Source organism: Aricia agestis, chromosome 21, assembly GCF_905147365.1.
Source record: "Aricia agestis chromosome 21, ilAriAges1.1, whole genome shotgun sequence".
Taxonomy (NCBI): Eukaryota; Metazoa; Arthropoda; class Insecta; order Lepidoptera; family Lycaenidae; genus Aricia; species Aricia agestis.
In genome coordinates, this window is record NC_056426.1 from 3,839,711 (window position 1) to 3,857,181 (window position 17,471).

Sequence of the window (17,471 nt, forward strand, 5' to 3'; positions counted from 1 at the left end):
GAGATAGATTTTATATCTTTAATAATACATGTATTTGAGGGTGAAGCTTGTTCTAACACGTAATTTCGGCCCAAAAATCTATATTTTTAAGCTTTGATAAGATCAGTAATATAGAAGAGGTTAAAATAATATAAATGATACGGCCATGCCCGTTTGGCGTTTACCCGAGACTTGGTTGGGCAGTGATGTGACCTGAAACAATGGTATTTAAATGGTATTTCACTGGGTAGGTGCTGGCAATTGCAGAAAATCATAATCATCATTTTCGCATTGTTAATATTTGAATTGTAAGAAAATCCGAAAAAACCCGAAAAACCCGGGTACCCGGTTTTTCATTTAACAAAAACCCGAAAACCCGGGTTTTGAAATATGGGCCGAGTTTCGATGCCCTACTTGTCACCCTAACGGATCAACCCTAACGGTCTTTAGTATGGATTTGACAGATTCGCAAGACGTCTCACGCAATTGAAATCTGTCAAATCCATACAAAATGTCGCGCCGCGCCTCGCCTCGCCTTGTCACGTTGCGGTCTGAATCAACCCTAACGGTCTTTAGTATGGATTTGACAGATTCGCAAGACGTCTCACGCAATTGAAATCTGTCAAATCCATACAAATTTAGAAATGCATCTACGCGTCGCGTTGCGGGCTTATTAACCCTTACGTGTAATTTCTGCATGGTGTGTCAATACATTGCAGGCGTAATCATGCCGAGCTTCAGCCACGTATTTTCGGCCTAGTGTGTTTAGACACTAATGCTCATATTCCTAACTAATATACAAGGTGTAACAAAAATAAGTGATAATACTTTAGGGTGTGTACGTGTTCCTTGTAGAGAGTTCACTGTGAAAGTCGCAGCGCTGAAAGACCAAAAAAAATTTACACTTTTGTATGGGGAAACTCGTGACGCTTGGGCACACAAAAGTGAAAAAAATTTTCGTCTTTCAGAGCTGCTACTTTCACAGTGAACTCTTTACGAGGAACACGTACACACCCTAAAGTATAATCACTTATTTTTGTTACACACTGTATATTTAAGAAAACATAACATTCGATATTTGGAGATTGAAATTAGAGAAACGAATTATTTCTGTTTCACAACCGTTTCATATTATAATTATTGTAATTCAATTATAAGGGATTCGTATCTGAATGAGCAACAGAATAGAAATGAAGATTCTTCCGACTTATTTCATTACTGCTTTAAAGGAAATGTATTTATGAAATAATTTTATGTTCCCCACAACTCTTGCGTTGAAATTAATTTGCACAGGAAATGTTTTTTGTTACGAAAACGATACTTTGGCATTTTCCTGAGCTGAATATACGCCCAAAGCAAACTTTATCTAAATCGTTTTAGTAACTTTAACGTGAAAAGAAGACATATTGTGTAGACAAAACTACATACAGTTTTGCATCTTTGAAAGTGTGACTGTCTGTCTGTCTGTCCCGTCTTTACGCTTTAACTTTAAAAAACTAGATGATTCCCGCAATCTCCCGTTTATCGCGTGGCAGCTGTACTTTTTTTCGGGATGAAAAGTATCCTATGTCCTTTCCCGGGACTCAAAGTACATACCTAGCAAAATCATTTCAGCGATTTAAGCGTAAAGAGGTTACAGACAATGGGCTTTGTCCAAAAAAAATCACATTTACTTTTTATATTTTTTTTCGTTAAAATAGAGTATTTTAAGAATATAAATTAAATAATTTTGAAATTCATTGGCTAGTTTTTTCTCAATAAATTTTTAAAGTTTCGCTCTGACGTCATCATCGGCCGCCAATCGACCTCTGCATATGTTTTAAATTTCCTTTCAATCTTATTTATAATGGCTGGTTCGTCAAATGCAAGTTCTCATTATGTGAAAGCTGATACGAGAAGCTCACCAAAAGTTGGAAACGTAACGTTGGTCGAATTTATTGCTAATTTAACGCCATTGAAGGTCAAACAAAGGTTAAACGTATTTGTTCAAAAATATAAGTAACTAATGGGTATTTTTTTCGTTTATGTACAGAAAAACGATCCCTGACCTTATTCCTCGAAATGTTTTTGTAATGAGCAAAATTAAAAAAAAATGGACAATCCCCATTGCATTATACACATACACACACACATATTAGTTATGGATACCAGGTGTAGCAACTTAGAAAGTACCATAAATAATGCTCTTTTTAACCGACTTCAAAAAAGGAGGTTATCAATTCGACGCGTATGTATGTAATATTTGCAGAACTGCCCAGTTTTTGTATAATATGTTAGTCTACAAATCAGCGTCTGAACAAATGTGCCAAATTTCAAAAGTGTATGTTTTTATGTTTGTGTTCGCATATCTCCGGAACTACAAGTCCGGTTTGAGTAATTATTTTTTTTGTACTAAGTATGGTTCAATTTAGGGAATGCAGTAGTTTTGGAGATAGGGAATTTTAATTATCAATTACGTAATTTTGAAGTCGGTTTTTCCTTTTTAAAATACTATTATTATAACCAACTTCAAACTGAAAATCCTCCCAGATGGTACATACAGTAGTTTTCCACTTACGTCCAAAGATATACTGCTTTCACAAACTTACGAACTTGCTAGTCACAGACATACTTACAAACTTAAATAAAACTTGGATCCAGATGGTATAAACTTGGTATGCTACTTATGTACCTACCAGAGAAGTTGATTCAAAGGCAGATGGCGGACCTACGTAAATTTTCATACGTGGGAGAGCCATGCTTCGGCACGAATGGGCCGGCTCGACCGGATAAATACCACGTTCTCACAGAAAACCGGCGTGAAACAGCGCTTGCGCTGTGTTTCGCCGAGTGAGTGAGTTTACCGGAGGCCCAATCCCCTAACCCCTTCCCTACCCTCAACTTTTCCCTTCCCTTCCTTACCCTCCCCTATTACCCTATTCCCTCTTAAAAGGCCGGCAACGCACTTGCAGCTCTTCTGATGCTGCGAGTGTCCATGGGCGACGGAAGTTGCTTTCCATCAGGTGACCCGTTTGCTCGTTTGCCCCCTTATTTCATAAAAAAAAAAAAAATTGGTCGCGTTGTGTCAAAACTCAAACCCAGGCGACAGGTCACAATTAACTTTGAATTGACATAATCCGATCAAATTACGTAAGTCCGCCATCTGCCTTTGAATCAACTTCTCTGATAGTACTAAAGGCTCAGTTCATATTGCAACGCTACGAAGCGATGCGATGCATTTTTAAATGAGACATTAAAAATACTGAAGTTTATTTATCATACAAGAAGATAATATAGCTATTTCAATAGGGAACAGAGGGCGCTACTAACACATACAGAAAATAATCCGACAAAAATTCGACATGTCGCACACGTCATCAGAATATTGACAGAAACGTTGTCAAACGCCGAATACAGCGTATAAACATGGTATAAACCTTAGAGTATACATTAGCAAGCTATAGAGCGCGCGCATCGCTCGTTCCCCGTTGTGCCGATCGTAAGCAGAAGTTCTATAGATACTTGTCAAACGTATAACGCAAGTCTAGTGATGTTCCATGCGCCATCGTAAGACGCTTATAGGAAAATATGTTCACACTCGTGCTTACAGTTCATACCTTGTTAGAAGCACTCTATAGCTTGCTATAATTTTTCTATGGTATAAACAGTAAACATTTCGTTTACTGTTTATACGCTAGTGCTGCCTTTAATGTGAAAACATTGCAGTAATATTAAATCTTATATCTTTAAATGAGCAATGGGCATTGTCAAAAAATCACATGTACTTTTTATATTTTTTTTCGTTAAAATAGGATATTTTAAGAATATAAATTAAATAATTTTGAAATTCGTTGGCTAGTTTTTTCTCAATAAATTTTTAAAGTTTCGCTCTGACGTCATCATCGGCCGCAATTGACCTCTGCAGTATGTTTTAAATTTCCTTTCAATCCTATTTTTAATGGCTGGTTCGTCAAATGCAAGTTCTCATTATGTGAAAGCTGATACGAGAAGCTTACCAAAAGTTCGAAACGTAATGTTGGTCGAATTTATTGCTAATTTAACGCCATTGAAGGTCAAACAAAGGTTAAACATATTTGTTGAAAAATATAAGCAACTAATGGTTTTTTTTTCGTTTATATACAGAAAAACGATCACTGACCTTATTCCTCGAAATGATTTTTGTAATGAGCAAAATTAAAAAAAAATGGCTAATCCCCATTCTTGTATATACTTATGTATATGTATATAATTGGAATCTCGGAATCGGCTCCAACGATTTTCATGAAATTTAGTATATAGGGGGTTTCGGGGGCGATACATACTCGTAGCTAGAAATCATTTTAAGAAACTGTCATTTTATTCGTGTTTTATCAAATACTGAGCAAAGCTCGGTCAAATAGCTATACTCCACTCGGGCTAACTTGTCGCTAGCGGTCATTTACTCTCCGTCATAAACTTGTCATTTTCCATATAAAACCACGATTGATAACATCTGACACTTCATTGTCAATCGCGGTTTATATGGAAAATGACAAGTCTTTGACAGGGAGTCAATGACCGCTAGCGACAAGTTAGCCCGAGTGGAGTATAGTATCCTATTATGTCTTGTCACTTGTGGCATTGCATTGCTAACTGACTTTTACCCGACTTTTTTTCGCTGTGTACTAAATAACGAAATGCTCCTATTACATCAAAAACTACTTTTCATTAAAAAGTGGATAAAAAGATTTCTTCGGGAGCTACGAATAATAAAAACTAAGTAAACGAAACTCCCATACTTCAACCGTTTTGAATTTGGCTCCTTAATCCTTTTCGCACACTAAAATATGTCAATAGCAAAGAAACACACACACAAAGGACAATGCTCAAAAAAACCCATAGTCGATTAAAATAATTTATGTACAGCAAAGTAGAGCATAAATATTAGATTGAAAATATGCAATTCATTTTTTTCCATACCATAACCGAAACCGATAATTTGAAAAAATAAATCTGAGATACACAGTATGGTATTTACTTCGAATCAACTAGTTATTTCCTTTGTTTTTGTGATCTTTCTCGTGAAAGCGATGTTGATAGACAATAATGTACAATTAAATAAAAAAAAAAAACGGCCAAGTGCAAGTCGGACTCGCGCACGAAGAGTTCCGTACCGTTATAGAGCGAAAGTAGGGAAAAATTGTTTTTTGTATGGGAGTTATTCTAAAACTCTATTAAAAAGATGGGATGGGAATAATGAGGGGATTAAGCCCCCCTTAATTATGTATTTTATTTTAATTTTGCAATTAAATATTAAAGTACACACATAATTGAGGATTTCGTAAAAAAATCATGTGTCTACATAATATAGCCATTATAGATTAGGAGCCAAAAAGGGCAAAAAATCACGTTTTTTGTATGGGAGCCTCCCTTGAATCTTAATTTTATTTAGTTTTTAGTATCTGTTGTTACAGTAGCATCAGATATACACAGTCTGTGAAGATTTCAGAAGTCTAGCTATAGCGGTTCTTGAGTAAGAGCCTGGAGACAGACAGACGGACAGACATCGAAGTCTCAGTAGGTAATAGTGTCCCGTTTTTACCCTTTGGGTACGGAACCCTAAAAAAGTATGTCAAATATAATATATTTTAAGAATAAACTAAATCACAAGTGGCTTCACTCTACATCCACTATCGGTTGTATCACGGGGAGTGCTCTAAGAATTTGTTCGGAATCATACCACCTGCAACTTTTCGCCATCGCTCCACGCAAAAAATATACCATCCTCATCACTTTGATGAGTGGCAGTCTTCCACAGTGCGTTTTTTGCGTAACTTTCTGCTGCGCACTGTAAAACTCTGAAATAAACTGTCACTATATTTTCAATACGACCTGCAAACCTTCAAAGGCCGGCAAGTGGCAACGTACTTGCAGCTCTTCTAATGTTGCGAGTATCCATGGGCGACAGTATAGTTGCTTTCCATCAGGTGACCCGTTTGCCCCCTTATTTTATAAAAAAAACGATCATATAACCGATATCGTGTACTTACTTAATAATCCTAAAAAAACAGTACATATTGTATACAGATTATTTTCTATACCAAACTAACATTCTATACTGTCAGATAAAAAAGTGATAAATATTTAAACATTAAATTCATGAAAACATAATTACAACACTGTATATCTGTATTAAAAAATGTTTTTACTACGTACTAATCGCCACACTATCGTTTGTAGCATCGCGTAGTCCTAACTATCATAGATTCCTATAAGAAAAGTCAATTAGTTACGATCGTTTTTAAAGTACTCGGTGATTGTTTAATCCAAAAAAGAAAATTGTATTTGGGATGCAGTATAAGTATTCTACTATGCCACATATAAATGGTTTCAATCGATTTCGGGTTTTTGGTCCATACATTTTTGGGCATTCACCTTTACAAAATACAGCCGTTGACATTATTGTCACTTATATATTTACACAAAATTGTGTACCGAATACATGCATAATGTATGCATCTATACGGGTCACATTTTGTAGACTCGTGGTCCGTGGACAATTTTTTTGACACAGTTCCTCTTTCTTAGCTTAATAAAATAAAATTTGAAGGGGGCTCCCATACAAAAAAATCAATTTTTGGCCTTTATTTGCTCTATAACGGTACGAAACCATTCGTGCGCGAGTTAGCCGATTTTTATTCGTAGTTCTTGAGTAAATGTTTCAGAGAAAATGTTGTCTTTGAGACTTACATTTCAAAGAGTCTTATGTCGTTTCTAGAATTTTCTAGACTGGAATTTCAACTGTAACAGTCTATACTTGGCGTGTTCTATCGAACACTTGAAAATTGTAGACAGACAGATAGGTATACGTGTTGTTTATATGTGTTTCATAAAAATATTACAAGCACGAATTGTGTCTGTCTATAAATGTTACATTCAGTACTGTTCAGCACTTTGGGTCGCTGAGCCAGCGGAGGTAGTTAGTTATATTAATAGTCTGTGAAGTGTAAGCGAGATAGATATATTCATTAAAACTAAATGCATTAGTAATTAGTGAGACAAGAGAACAAGTTTTATCTTGTTATACACGGTTCTGTCGAATGACATAAATATACTAACATTATAAATGTGAAGATGTATGTCTGTTACTTCTGGTACTTAGGAACATAATCTTCTATATTATCTATACATAATATTATAAAACAAAGTCGCTTTTTCCCTTATGTCCCTATGTGTTGTTGTGTTGGATTTTGAAGATTCTTTCTGTGTTAGATAGCCCATTTATCGAAAAAGGCTATAGGTTATATTTTATCACGCTAAAACTTATAGGAGCAAAGAAATAGAGGAAAATGTGGAAAAAACGGGGAAACTTATTAAAAAGTTTAATTATTTACTTGAACGCGCTAATCTCAGGAACTACTGGTCCGATTTGAAAAATTCTTTCAGTGTTGGATAGCCTATTTATTGAGGAAGGCTATAGGCTATATTTTATTACGCTAAGACTAATAGGAGAATGTGGAAAAAATGGGAGAGTTAAATTATTGAAAGGGCTTATCTCGCGAACTACTGGAGCAATTTTTATGTTAATTGGCACAGATAAGAAGTAGACCACGACAATTATAGTCGATAGCCTATGATCCTTATCATAGGCTATCGGCTATCGATTTTAATCATTTTTTCAGTGACTATATATTTTATACCCGTGCGACGCTGGGGCGGGTCGCTAGTATCTTATATATTATTATAAAATTCTCGTGTCACAATGTTAGTTACCGTATTCCTCCGAAACGGCTTAACTGATTTTTACCAAATTTTCTTTATCAGTAGATCTGAGAATCGGCTCCTGGGTACTTTTTATATTGATAAGTGCATTTGTTGAATAAATAATAATAATAATAATAATAAACTTTATTTTATTATTATTATTATTTTAACTAATAGTAAATTTATATATAAATATATAAATTTATATATAAACTAATATTATATATAAATAAAACCAATAACCATACAATATATTATATTGTATGGTTATTGGTTTTATTTATATATAATTTTATGTGTGATAAACTGATAATATGTATATTATAAGTAAGTATAGTATCATATTATACAATATATATTTTATAAGTATAATATATATATTTTTTTTCTGTCTTTTATCCTCTTTCAATTCGACTGGCACCTATACAACTTTGTCCTTGTATCGCCCAAAGGTTGACTGGTAGATAATGCCATAAGGCATTAAGTCCACCTTTGTATATATGTGCATAAAGTTTTTAAAATAAATAAATAAATAAATTATTACCTACAACTCGAGACTGACGGCGACCATTGTTTGTGCGACGGGATAGCGATGGACGTTGTCATGGTGACATACTTATTTAATATTGATTCGTCAATTCAATAAAATAATATGGGCGAAATACTTTATAAATGGCAAAACAACATTTGCCGGGACGGCTAGTATTATGTGTGTACCATGAAAACTACCAGCAACAATATTATGTTGGAGTTGACATAATATTACTTAACGAGGAAACGCAACAGACTGACAGCTTTTATAATTATTATAAAAGAATCTCATTATGAAGCCACGCCAGTCGTGAAAATTCCTTCGTCTTGTGCAAACATATTGTCAACGAGAAAGCTTTATGGGGCAAACCCTACCAGTGGTGCTCGAACTCGAATAGACATGTAGTCGAATAGACATTTATAGCAGTCGAGCTGACGGCAAAAAACAACTGGTATATGAGAGTGCCAGCAGATGAAAACTAAACAGCAAAAGCAGATAATTATTTAGACCAGGAAGCAACATGCAACAGAAAGCGGTCTGCTCTCCCCCAGGTCAGTTGCTCTAATGCGAGTTTATTAATATTTTGTACAAAAACCACCACAAAAAAGTGCAAAATGCATCAAAAAAAGTTTTCACTTAAAAGAAAGCAGATTCATTTTTATAATTGAGAATATTTTTGTCCATATTGTATTGTTATTATCATTCTATCTTTAATCTTCTTTTGGGAACTTTGTCACAGTTTTAACTAGTACAGCTCCCAACGCTACCTACTAAATTACAAATTTAGTAAGTAGCGTTGTAGTAAGTTAGTAAGTAGTAAATTAACCTACGAATAATAAAAACTAAGGAAAAGTAACTCCGCCAAAAAACAATATGTTCTACAATACTTGTCAAAAATCTGTACCTAGGTAGGAGAGAGGGGGGCTAGTTCTAACAGATTTTAAATATTGTCATTTATCATCTAAATTTGAAAACTTTGTGTTATTATTTTTATACCCGAGTATCGGAAATTTATATGACTTGCATATACTAAGCTAAAATCCATCTAAATTATTTGGATTCGGCGGGAGACGCATTTTTTTTTTAAAGTCAGCGGTTAAAACTTGCCCCGTTTCGGGGGCAAATATTAACAGTGACGGTAAGTATTAACGCTAGCAAAACTTGTTAGAATTTAATATAACCATGGAAGTAAACAAAACAATATTAAAATGGGAATTTATTTATTTTTTGACATACAAATGTTAAATAACAATAAAAACTTCTCTCAAATAACATACATTTCCTTTTGCTGTCATCTACTGCGCTGCTATGGATTCTGGTGGCCCGTTTGCAACAAAAATTGCATCTGATCCTCGAAAATATGAACATCGGTGGTATGGTGTTGCCGATAGCGTGTACCACTGCCGCCAGAATGATCGGCTTACCTCTTTCGGCAGATGTGGTAGCTCCAACTGGCTTGTAATACCAAATATTAACGGGTTAATACTTACCCCGTTCCTTTTGTTAAAACTTACCCCCGAGGACCTTTTCGGATATAACTAATTATTAAAAAAAAACTATAGGTATATTTAATCAAATAACACGGAAATGTAATTAGCAACTAAATAACCATTAATTATATAAAAAATTGCAATCGTAAAACCAAATAATTAAAGCATGAATCAAAAAATTCGAGACGTAAAAATGTTCGCTTGCCTGTATTTTTGCACCGACGTACAATAACTTTATAACGCGGCAGCCGGTGGGCAACTCAATTGTCGCAAATCGTTCACCGACGTCGCTCGAACTTATAACATTGAACGTCTTACCGTATCGTCATTTAATTTAGTAGTTATAGACTTGTTAATACTTACCCCTGTTAATTCTAGCCCCTCTCTCCCCTACACCTTTCAATACATTTGCAATATTCAGGTGGCCTTCAGCGGTATCAGGCTGACGTTAGATGATAGTTCGAAAGGAACAAAAATTAAAACGGTAATAGTATGGGAGTTACGTTTCTTTATATATTTTTTATTAATCGTAGTATTTAACCTAACTTAAACTGTTTTTATTTATAAGCATCTGAATGTTTGTGATTTAAAAATAAATAAATAGCTAAATAACATTTAGCCCAGCCGCACATTATCCGAATTTCTGATCAGAAAAATTCGGACGCCCCGCCCCGCTCATACATTTTGACACGTAAGAAATTCTGATAGTGTGCGTTGTCTACAACAAAATGTATGAACAGAGACCCGGCATGGGTCGCTAAACCAATGTCGGTAGAAAATGAATTAACTAGTTCATAAAGTCAAAATTTTGTCGATCGCGGTCGCTTTTGGCAAAGATTGGAAAGTCACCCGGCCGGCCGCACATTATCCGAAATTTCTGATCAGAAAAATTCGGACGCCCGCCGGAACGCACCCTGTTCATACATTTTGTTGTAGACCCCGCATACTATCAGAATTCTGACGTGTCAAAATGTATGAGCGGAGCGGGGCGTCAAAGTTTACAATCATATGACACTGAAAGTGCTCGCCGCGCCGCTGCCATTCCGGTGTGGCGCGACCCTAAGGGTAGAAGAGGGCAATACAACAACAACAATTAGTAGTTTGAGTATGGCAACCCAACGGATACGAGGCCAGAATACTAAGGAGGCCTTCAGGTCGTACGAGTTATATTTCTGTTATAAATTAAGAGTGACTGTAAAAGTCTGAATTTCGTAGTATTTGATCAACGAAATTACATTTTAGGGTTGATTCAGACCGCAACGCGACGCGTAGATGCATTTCTTTTGTACTAAATTGACAGATTAACATGTCGCCTCGCGCAATAATTGAAATCTGTCAAATCCATACAAAATGCCGCGCCGCGCCTCGCCTCGCCTCATCGCGTTGCTGTCTGAATTGACTGTGTGTCTGACTGTATGTGCGCCGCAGACTCGATCACACAAAAAGTGTGCCGTCTGCGATCTCCCTTAGGGTTAGCTCACATTGCCACTGTACTGACGAGAATATATGCGATGCATTTTTAACCCTATAAAAGCAGGCGTTATAATTTTGACGTTATCTGTATGTGTGTGTGTGTGTTTGGTAAGTAGATCTAAACGGGTGGATTGATTTTGATCTATTTACGTTTTGTTTCGAAGCAGACAATATGATCCAGAGTGTTTTTAGCCATAATCAGAATCATCATTAGCTCGTTTCCATATTTTATTTCAAAACTAGCTTTTGCCCGCGGCTTTGCTCGCGTTAAGAAGTATTATTATAAAAACAAGCTTTCATCTTCAATTTTAACCCCTTAGGGTTGGAATTTATCAAAATCCTTTCTTAGCGGATGCCTACGTCATAACATCTACCTGCATGCCAAATTTCAGCCCGATCCGTCCAGTGGTTTGGGCTGTGTGTTGATAGATTACTATGTCAGTCAGTCAGTTACCTTTGAGTTATATATATTTAGATACCTTGCTTGTACTTATTTTACTTACTAAAATATGAGACATTCGCTACTCAATATGTTCATGAATGTTTTAAATGTGTTTGTCGCCTGTCTATTCTCTACGCTTAAACTACATAACTGATTTTGATAAAAGGCATGGATATATTTTTAATCTCAGAAAAGAACATAGAACATTTACGGCCTGCATAAACAGCAAAATAGCTTATTTTTATTGCGTAGTCGGTTAAAACTATAACAAAGCACATTGTGTCGGGAATAGTAAGGTGATGGTACAGACGCGTACAGAATACTTAATGGAGTTATCGCGTACACTCGCGCTCAAATTGGACAAACAACGGTAATTTGAACGAGCGTATATTTTGTCTGATGGTAAGTGACTGATTTTATGTTGCAAAATAATTATTTTTATTGTATTTGTTTGGTGACATTATAACAGTGATATAAGTGACATTTTGACATCAAAGTATTTTATAAAAACTCACTGATCTCTTTTGATGTTTTGTTTTTGATTCTCTCCTACGCTGCGCCGGCGGTCTGCTTTCCCTTCGCCTTACAATTTTCAAAAAGGTCACGTGGTCATCTTCATATGCCCGTACGTAACGCCGCTAAAGAACTTTTAAGTACCAGTAAAAAGGTCGGCGGGGCGTTGTCAGACTTCGGCACGGTGCTTGTGTGCATGGGACTAGATCACTAGACGTATGCGAATTATCATTGCATATATTGATAAAAATGCCATGCAATAGCTTTACCGCGGCAGTTTCTGAGTACCACAGTTCCTGAGATTAACGCGTTCACACAAACAAACTCTTCCCTTTATAATATTATAAGTATAGATAACAGTCTATAATCTATATTCTATAATCTACAGTCTGCCATCAGGAATATCGACAAACATAACTTGTGTTTATATAGTCTGTATGCCATCAGCTGCAACGACAAACAAAAACAATACAATATGCTCAAGTGGTATGCGGGCATTGTATGAACAAACAGAAATATTGCACACGACATAGAACAGGGAGACGTAACATACAAAATTATATATTACTAGCTGTTGCCCGCGACTTCGTCCGCGTGGACTTCAGTTTATAGCGCGCGATGTCAACAAAATTGGTGTCAAAAGCTTTTATAAAAAAACCCTGGTACCCCTTAAATCAATACAGCTGTGCAGTGTCCAAACAATAAGTACTTCATTTTTGTATGTTAAACTTTATATATTATGCCAAATTTTAAAGCTTATTTAGCCCCCCAATTACACAACTTTACCCATAAACTATTTATCATTGATAGGTTTAGCCCCAATTTCACCAACGTCTGTTAGTGTTAACAGCTTGTTAAAATATCCTGTCTTCTCTTTCATTCATATGAAAAACAAAACAGCTAACGTGATATATAACGCTAATTCGAGCATTAACTTTAACAGTCGTTGGTGAAATTTGGTCTTAAGGTTACGTCACTGCCTGCACAGATAAAGTACTGAGTTATTTAATACCGTAGAATAGATATAACAATCGAAAAAAATCGAGACTTAAATGTAAGATGATACCACCTCTTATAGAAAGACTTTTGAGCAAGCGTCAGCGCGATGTAGAAGACGCACGGCGCCATCTATTATGAATTTTTTGAACAAATTTACGACCCTTACAACCCTTTTTTCCAGTAAAAAAGTAGCCTATGTCCTTTCTCAGGCTTTAGACTATCAGTATACAAAATTTCATTACAATCGGTTCGGTAGTTTTGGCGTTTGGCGTGAAAGCGAGACTGACAGACAGACAGACAGACAGAGATACTTTCGCATTCATAATATTAGTACAGATTATGTGCACACTGCACAGCTGTTTTTGGGTATTTTGATTAATTAAGGGCCGCGCTACACCGGAATGGCAGCGGCGAGGCGAGCACTTTCAGCGCTGCCATTCCGGTGTAGCGCGGCCCTAAGAGGGGTACCACTTACCAGGGTTTTAAAAAGTTTTTAAATTTGACACACATTTTGTTGACACCGCGCGCTATAAACTAAAGTCCACGCGGACGAAGTCGCGGGCAACAGCTAGTTATGAATAAAAACAATAATATATAATAAAGTAGGTATGATTAGTTCTGTTATAATAATGAAGTAAAAAATAAAGCGCCATCTGTTTTCATATATTAGAATTAAAATGTTGATTGCATTGATATATTTTCTGGATGGAATATAGGCCAACACAACACACTCGAACTCCTTAGAAATGCAGTAGGAGTTCTATAAGATAAGATAGATTGATTATTATTATAGCAAGTGATAATATTATTAAACATAATATTCTAACGTATTAAAAACTATAAACAAAAACATAATAACTAATAAGTATGATTAGTTCTATGTTCCAACGAAGTAAAAAAAAAGCGCCATCTGTTGAATCGTATTAGAACTAAAATGTTCATTGCATCGCGTCGATATATTTCTGGATTTTTTATAATATTATACATAAAATATACTTAAGATTTTTGAAATATTATTTTAATACACATCCAAGACCCAGGAACATTGAAAACTTTTTGTTCCGCCTGCGGGACTCGAACCCAGGACCCCCGGGATGAGCGCTGGCCACGCGCAATGCGAAGTAATTTTCATCGATATTTTCATGGAAATAAGATATTTTCCCACATCAAAATGTAGCCTATGTCCTTTCTCAGACTCTAGAATAACTGTGTACAAAATTTCATTGCAATCGGTTCAGTAGTTTTGGCGTGAAAGCGAGACAGACAGACAGACAGACAGACAGACAGACAGACAGAGATACTTTCGCATTTATAATATTAGTTTTTGGCGTGAAAGTGAGACAGACAGACAGACAGAGATACTTTCGCATTTATAATATTAGTATGGATTAGTATAGAAGTATAGATACATAAAATATATTTAAGTAAAAAATAAAACGCCATCTGTTGAATCGTATTAGAACTAAAATAAAATAAAACGCCATCTGTTGAATCGTATTAGAACTAAATTGCATCGATATATTTCTGGATTTTTTATAATATTATACATAAAATATATTTAAGATTTTTGAAATATTATTTTAATACACATCCAAGACCCAGGAACATTAAAAACTTGTTCCGCCTGCGGGACTCGAACCCAGGACCCCCGGGATGAGCGCTGGCCTGCGCAATGCGAATAAATTTTCATCGATATTTTCATGGAAATAAGATATTTTCCCACATCAAAATGTAGCCTATGTCCTTTCTCAGACTCTAGAATAACTGTGTACAAAATTTCATTGCAATCGGTTCAGTAGTTTTGGCGTGAAAGCGAGACAGACAGACAGACAGACAGAGATACTTTCGCATTTATAATATTAGTATAGATTTTAATCAGCACATGAATTGAATAACAAAATTTTTTTCAAATTAATCGTAGCACCATCTGTCAGGACAAACTAAAATTGAAATAGAATAATATTGAATGCGATGATAGCGCCGTCCGCCGGATCTAATGTAAAACATTCCAAAATCAACAACTCCTTATAAATAAGAAATTAATTGAAAAAACATTTTCCAGTAGACCAAACTGTAAATCTAAACCATTCTCGAACCTCCACGAACACACACAAAAAATTTCATCAAAATTGGTCCAGTCGTTTAGGAGGAGTTCAGTCACATACACACGCACACAAGAAATATATATATATTAAGATATAATAATTATACCTATTTTGAGCTTATATTATGTAGGTGTAATTAGTTGACGCCTGCAAATCCGATGCCTAAAGTAATTGACTGCGCAGGAACTGTACATTGTTTCTGGTTGAAAAGTGTGTTATCTTCTTTCCCGTGACTCAAAGTACTTTCATATCAAATTTCAGCACAATCGGTTCAGCGGTTTGGGCCTGAAGATGTTACAGATAGACAGATACACTTTCGCATTTATAATATTAGTATGGATAGTTTTAGTTACTATTTAAAATAGGTAATGCACCTTTTTAAAAGGCTTTTATTCGTGGGGAGATAACTATACTTAAATCAGCCCCTTTTTGAATGCGTTGTGTAATCTCGTTTTGTTAGATTCATATAGCCACTTTTCCACTTCATCATCAGACCCTGAAAACTATTTGAGGACCAAGTACTCATCAAGATGAATCAAACGAACCCAAAGTCGATGGGGCTATGTCGTTTTATTAGGGAGTTCCTATGGCCACCTTCTTGCTCCATGATGATGCTAATCTAATGAGATAGCTCCACGTCGTTATAATATTAAATTATTCCGTGATTTGTGTATTCCTGTTTAATTTAAGCTTAAACGGAAACCGATAAATTGTAAGCGCTAGTTGGTCTGCCGCAGAACCATTTTAGAAATCCCTACTGTATAAGATTTTCTGCATCTGTATAAACTTTCTTTCGTTACAGAATATCAAAATACATTTGAAGAAAACATAGCCTAGATTTTTATCCTTTGAAACCTAGATTTTCTGTAGTCTCTGTCTTGTGACAACGGAAAATATAGAGCCTTTTCTAGATTTTGTTATGAACATTTAGGGGCTTTAGTGTCGCCACGTTGCAGTATACTGCAACGTGGCGAAGTATTGCGATGCAATTATAATGGGCCATTCAAAATTGAATAAGGTAATTCGATCGCCAAATCTATCAATTAATTTTGTATCTTCTTGCGTTGTAAGTAAAGTTAATTTTTTAATTAAAGCAGCATCCCTTTACGTCTTATAGTTTCGTGTGGATATTAATATAATTTTGATGCTAATATGCTTAACTTATGTGGAATTTAAATGAAATTTAATATGCTTGTATCCAAAAGCTTTGCGATAGGATCAAGTTATGATACTAATGAAACAATATCCAATATTAATACTATAATCTGAACCATGAGGTTAGTCACAACTATTAACGAATAAGCCGCATATGATAAATAATAAATACCACAGAAAATTAACTAAGGCTTCTAGTAAAAATGCAAAGCATTGTTAAGTCGGCTGTGAAATATCAACTTTTTAAGATCGCTAGCTTGACGTTAAAGTAATATATTGCTTATCTGTCAAACGGTGTTATTTAGTAGAGGTGGTGGTAGGCCCCCAGTTGTGACGTACCGCCTAAAGGTAAGCGGCCACAGGTCGGTATCATACGCAATGGACGTCTCGCATCAAACGGATAATATTTTCATAGTACGTCCGCTGAATCAGCAGCGTACGCATTACCGACTAGCCTAGTAAATTAATGCTCAAAATGTGGTGTGGATGGAAAAGTCGAAAGCAGAAATTTTGACTTACGAGTAGGAAGCTTGTTTGGACAAATTTTGAAGATAAACATACTGGTGGCTAGTCGGTAATTTGTACGCTGCCGATATAGTGGACATACTGTAAAAAAAAGTAAGTACCTCACAACTGCAAGCGTGATAAACTGTCGACTGCTGACACGGGCCGCCGACTGCCGTCGACTGCTGCCGATACGTGCCGTCGTCTGCCGTCGACTGCCGCCGACACGTGCCGTTCGTCTGTAAGCTCTCTAAGTCGAAAAGTTTCACAAAATGAAAACCCAGTGGCTCAAGAACAAGTGACAGCCAGACTTCCGTCATTTTTAAAGGCTGAAAGCTTACTTGTTATAACCCCTACAGAGATAAGAACGGCCAACAACTAGGGTTGCCAGATGTCCGGTATTTAAGCGTACAGTCCGGTATTTTCGAGGCCTGTCCGGTAAAAAATTAATGGTCATACCGGACAGAACAATGTCCGGTATTTTGAGGAAAGTTGGTGTTACTGGTATCCAGTTGTAGGTGATTTTAATTTCTTTAGAAGCCTTACCTTTATTTCGT

General features: G+C 35.9%; 1 long non-coding RNA gene across 1 annotated transcript; it reads right to left on the reverse strand.

Moving 5' to 3' along the window:
* Positions 1-1,189: 1,189 nt before the first annotated feature.
* On the reverse strand, positions 1,190-15,848 carry LOC121737773. Its single transcript, XR_006037187.1, has 3 exons — positions 15,771-15,848; positions 2,963-2,970; positions 1,190-1,200 (listed from the first exon to the last, which is right to left on the reverse strand). It is a non-coding gene; the product is annotated as an uncharacterized LOC121737773 (long non-coding RNA).
* Between the last annotated feature and the right edge of the window lie 1,623 nt (positions 15,849-17,471).